This window comes from Gekko japonicus, unplaced genomic scaffold (assembly GCF_001447785.1).
Source record: "Gekko japonicus isolate JY-2015 unplaced genomic scaffold, Gekko_japonicus_V1.1 scaffold147, whole genome shotgun sequence".
Classification (NCBI taxonomy): domain Eukaryota; kingdom Metazoa; phylum Chordata; class Lepidosauria; order Squamata; family Gekkonidae; genus Gekko; species Gekko japonicus.
The window spans coordinates 1,215,080-1,221,079 of NW_015163607.1; positions in this window are offsets into that span (position 1 = coordinate 1,215,080).

Sequence of the window (6,000 nt, forward strand, 5' to 3'; positions counted from 1 at the left end):
CATGAGGTATCTGAAGCTAAATTTCTCCACATTTGGAGGAGATGTATTTGGGAGTATTTATTAGTTTATAGTCTGCCTTCCTCGCAGAGACTCAAAACAGATTACAAACAATATAAAAACAAGGCATTAAAACCATTATGACATCTGATAAACAATACAAGAAGACTGAAAATAAGACTAAAAACATTGCTTATAAAGCACTGTAAGACCTGGCATACCATAAACAGTGCAAAACAGTGCAAAAACTGGCTTACAATGATAGAAAAACAGTGCAGTGAGCAAGATGTTCTATATCATAAGCACAGTGTTGTGAGTAAAAATTCTACCTCTTGAGCGAAAAAAGCTAGTAGCATTAAAGTTGGCAGGAAGTCTACATTTGACTGTCGCATAAATTAGTTTCTTAGAAGATTTAAAAAAATCTCAGAATGAATTCTTTTAAAATATATTTAAACTATATTTTAAGAATAATTTAAACATTAAAAGAGAAAAAAATCAAGTGAAATTTCATTACATAAAATGTCCTGGAGAACAGGGGTGATTTCCCACAAGCGCTGCTCCGCGCTCACTCTTCTCTTTGGCCCGATGGTACATGTCAATTTCACACAAGCTGCTGCGTGACCGCATTTTGCCCCGCAGCTTTGTGCGATTTTCCACGCCTCTACTCAATCCTGTTTTTTGAGGATTGAGTAGACGCGGGGAAAATCGCATGAAGCTGCGGGGCAAAATGTGGCCGTGCAGCAGCTTGTGTGAAATTGGCACGTACCATTGGGGCAAAAGGGAAGAGTGAGCATGAAGCAGCGCTTGTGGGAAATCACTGCAGGTCTACCCTCCCCTTTCCACTATATTGGTAGACCTGGCCTCAGACCATCACCCTGCACTGAGCCTTAGAAAATATACCAGTATTTGGGGGAGGAACTCTTGCAGTCTACTTTGGGGTTGGTTTTTTTAGTGAAATATGACAAATTTACAAGTCAAGTATAACAGATGTGGAAAAATCACTGTCAGAACCCTGCTTAACCTAACAAACAGGCCATTGGTTAAATGTTATCAACCTGCCCAAACTACTTATTTATTCAAATATTTATATCCCACTTTTACTGTGACTCAAGGCATCTTACTGAAAGGCATAATAGGGGTGTGCAAAAAATGTTTCCCCCCCCCCTGCTCCATTATCGCCTATGATGACCATTATAGTCAATAGGCCCCATAGGCTATAATGGAGGATTGATCCAGGGGTATCTGAGGCTCGGGGGGGGGGCTGTTTTTTGAGGTAGAGGCACCAAATTTGCAGCATAGCTGCTGGTGCCTCTCCTAAAACCAAACAAAACCAAGTTTCAAAAAGATTGGAGCAGGGGGTCCAATTCTATGGGCCCAAGTAGGAGGTGCCCCCATCCTCCATTGTTTGCAATGGAGAGAAGAATGCTTGTGAGCTGGAAGCTGAATTCCCTGAGCTGGCAGATAAAATTTTGTGCCCCAGCACCCCCAGTGTAGCTTAGACGGGACACTAACCATAAGTAGCGCAATAAACAACAATTCCCTTTATAAAAGTACCCTCCTATGTAGGTGCTCCCTGATACACTGTGGACTAGGGCAGTTTAGGATTTTATAGGATGCCGTGAATTGGGCCTGGAAACAAATTGGTAGCCATTGTGGTTGTTTTTCAGTACTGGTATGCTAAAATCAGCTTACCCTTGAAATTGATTTGGTCTTTTAGTTAGGATCACCTACTATTACAATTGACCTCCAGATGACCAAGAGCAGTACCCCTGGAGAAAATGGCAGCTTTGGAGGGTAGACTCAATGGCATTATACCCTGCTGAGGTCCCTCCCCTCCCCCAAACCCACCCTCCCCCGACTCTACCCCCACAATTTCCAGATATTTCCCAACCCAGAGCTGGCAACCCTACTTCTAGTAGAGAATGTAGCTAGTGAACCCACCAAGACAGGAAAAAAGTACTCCAGGCCACAGCCAACAGTGTAACATGTTTACTATCAAACATACTGCTACCACCACAGTTGTCCACATATATATATATATAAAAAACTCCCAGTTACCTGGTTCAGTTTCCTGGTGTCTAAAAATTATTGATCTTCCAAGGAGCTGTGCATCACTTACAGTCTTTGTGGGAGAAATGCTGAAGCTAGCAGCAGCCTTGGCAGCAATCGTGTATGTGAAGGCAGTTCATAGCCAATGCTCCCTCTAAGCTGTGGAGTCTTGTGAACAAAAATTCTACTTTGTGAGCTACTGGCATTAAAGTTGTGAGCGAGCGATTTGGCTACTGCATAAATTCGTTTGCTCTGGAGCCCTCCTAACTGAGCTAGGTCAAAAATGTGTGAGCCGGAAGCTAAAAAACTGTGAGCTAGCTCACACTAACTCGGCTTAGAGGGAACAGTGTTCATAACCCAGGTCGTTCCTTTGTGTGATGTACGAAGCAGTTATCAGTTCATAGGAGAGAGATATAGGTACTCTTGCATTATGACCATGCAGGGAAGACAGGGAGGAAAGACCCAGGAAGGCATCATTAGGGCTACCATTGAACAGGCAGCCCTCTTGTCTCCTTTTCCTTTCAAGTCGACTGTAACTGTGGTGTTGGAATTCAAGAGGGCTAATGATAGTGGCCTGGAAGTGTTTTAAAATGGCTCATGCATTAACTTGGGATGACTGCATGATTCAGGCATCTTAATCTAATACCATTAAATGCTTTACAGAACACTACGCCACTTAGCATATGTAAGATATACTTGAGATGGTGCCATAATATGATTTCATAAAAATTTTAGAGCCTCTTACAATGTTTTATGGGGACTATTTTGTTTTATTCCACTGCCTGTAACCGCCAGCGATTGTGGAAGGCCACTGTGCAGGCTAGAGACTTCCTTTTCCTCGGTGCTACACCCAGAGTGTGTCTAATACTTTCACCCATCAAAAGTGTAAGCGCAGATGGGGAAGAGAAGAACTGAGTGGAGAAACATATGCTGTGTTGTGTGTGTCTGGTTACTTCCATTGGCACAGCTAGCAAACATTGAGAAAAACCCTTTCCTTTATGATAGATTACCTTTTTATGTTCATTTTCTCAGATTTTTGAAAAGCTAAGGAAATACGTCTGTGTTTCCTAGTTGGTCCTGCCTATCCCCTCCAGTCCCCCCCACCCCCTGCCTTCACTTTCAGTCTTCAGACATTTACCAATTGGTTAATAGCTTTAAAGGTTTGTGTGATGCCAAACTGGGAAGCTAAGGAAAACCAAGAATAAATGTTTTCCTGGAAAGAACTATAGAAGTTCCATTCTATTGGAGTCTTTAAGAAAGACACATATTTAGCACCAGCATTGTTGTCTGAACCACAGCCATTACTTCTGAAGACTAGTTGATTGGTTGATTGCAGGGTTTGCTGTGCGGATTTGTGTGACTGTGGGGCCAATCTATCATCTATCAATCATAGTCAATGTAATTAATATTGGGGGGGGGATTGTGGTGTAGTGGTCAGAGTGTTGGACCAGGACTGGGGACATTCAGGGTCTGAATTCTCATCCACCATGAATTTAACTGGGTGACTTTCGACAAGCCATTCTCTCTCAATCTAACCTACCCCTTAGGTTTGTTGTGAAGGTAAAATGCAGGAAGGGAGAACTGTATGTGCTTTTCTGAGCTCCTTTCTGGCTATATGAATATTTTTAGCACTATATGTATTTTTTAAAAATTAGAGCTACTCTAGCTTTTCTTACTTGTAGTTTGTTTCAGATTGTGATTAGGGAAGGGCAATTCATCATGATTGTATGTGTTGCAACATTTATCTACTATTTATTTATGATTTATTCTTATTTGATTTTAGAGCATTCTTTGTAGCTTAGTTTACATTCTTAACTAGTAGGTGTTTGATAGAAGAAGAAGAGGAGGAGGAGGAGGAGGAGGAGGCTTTACACCCTGCCCTTCATTCGGAGTCTCAGAGCGGTTTACAAACTCCTTTCCCTTCCCCTCTCCGTAACAGACACCTTGTGAGGTAGGTGGGGCTGAGACAGCTCTGAGTGAGCTGCTCTTTCAAGAACAGCTCTGACAGAACTGTGGCTTGCCCAAGGTCATCCAGCAGCTGCAAGTAGAGGCGTGGGGAATCAAACCCAGTTCTCCCAGATTAGAGTCCGTACACTTAACCACTACACCAAACTGGCTCATTAAATATAATGTATTTACTCCTTAGAAAAAGAACACCAGAACCTGATTATGCTTGAATATCTGTTAGTTTGGCTCACATCCTACTTAGCAGTTGCAAGCAGGGAACGGTTGGTTTGGAAACTCTTTGCATCTGCAGTATCACATTGGTTTCTCATATGATTAGATGGCTTTCTTCCAGTAATCACCCTTATGCCACCGATTGTCTCCCACTGCTTCCACCTTTAAAAGGTAACATAGCAAAATGGAAAAAAGAGATACATTTGAGATTTTTGAATGTATACTTACTACTTAGCATTTATATGTGCCTTCACTGTCTGTCCATGAATCCAGGTAATCTTGCAGTCAGTTGTTGTGACTGCTCCTCAAATAGATGCCACTGACTATGCATGCACAAAAAAAAATACAATGCAATCTCCGATATTGCTCGTTTAAGGAATGCATCCAATTGCTCTGGAGCAAGGAGAGGACAATGAACAAGCAGTTTTATGCTTTACACAAGTCCTCCGTTTCATGACCCAAATAACCACAGTGCCAGAATACAGTTCTGTGTTCAAGACTTGTCAGGAAACATCAAAGCAATCCCAATCTTTAATCAGCCTTAAATATAACTGATGGAGTTGGAGCCAGGAATGCTTGCCTGGTGAGCATGTTCATCTGAAGTTCTCAGCATGCCAGAAACTGCTTTACAGGAAGAGGGAATGGAGGCAATATATTTGATGATACCACTGTATAACCATAGTGACAAACAATGTTCAAGGAGCTCATGGTTATGTATATGACTTGGTTGACATCAACAGGACCACATCACTTTGTAGAAAAATGACTTTGTTGACAAAGCAACAAATACCTTTGCTGACCTCAGAACTTGGTCAGTGTGCCACTATTGTGCCACTATTTCACACTGCAGATTCACACAGTCTAATTTTCAACCAGAAAACAAACATCAACCACCATAAAACGCTGCGTACACTTATGTAAGCGTTTCATGTTATCTAAATCTTTGTTCATTATGATTCATAAGTATAGAATGTGCTTAATTATTGCATTTTAATACAGTATTAAATGTTTCTTTGTAAAGTTTTATTAAAAGCAGACCTGGTATAGAATATCAAAGGCAACAATTGTGAAACAATATGCAATAAATTCTTCAGTTCAGCAAAATTTGCCCTGTTAAAAGTTTTTCTACAAGATACACAGAGGCGACAAGAACACAGAATTTTCACAATATTGTCCCACTCAGGTCGAGTTTCCATGGTGAGAAATACTGAGCAGATGAAATCATAAAGTTCAGTAAAAAGGAATTAATAATGGGGGCTTAATAGTGTGTTGAAAACTTCCGATTTAGAAAGAAAACACTTCCAACAGAGCAAAAATAAACTGTGAACAATGGAAACCATAAGGTAAAAACAGTGAGATTCAAGCAGTACTGCAGTATACCCTTCTGTGCTGTTTTTGTCTTTGGACTGGCACCAGCAAGCAGGTGTTCAAAGATGTACTTGGAAGGTGGGCAGGAGCTCATTAGCATAACTCATTAGCATAACATTTGCATATGCCATACCCCCTGACATCGCCGGAAGTGTGTCAGAAGGCAACACCCACCGCTCAGGCTCCACCTCTAGGGACTGTCTTTCCACTCTCTGGCTATTCCTGGCTCCCATTATCTCCAATGGGCCTTCAAGTCTCTCCCATTGTTTCCAATGGGCAATCCTGTCATTCCTTTTATACATCTCAGTTAGTTGTCCTTTTGAAACTGTACCACATCATTTTAAGTAACAGCAAAATAAAGAGCATGGACATGTACAGAGTGCACATTTCTTGCCAATGTTCTTTCTG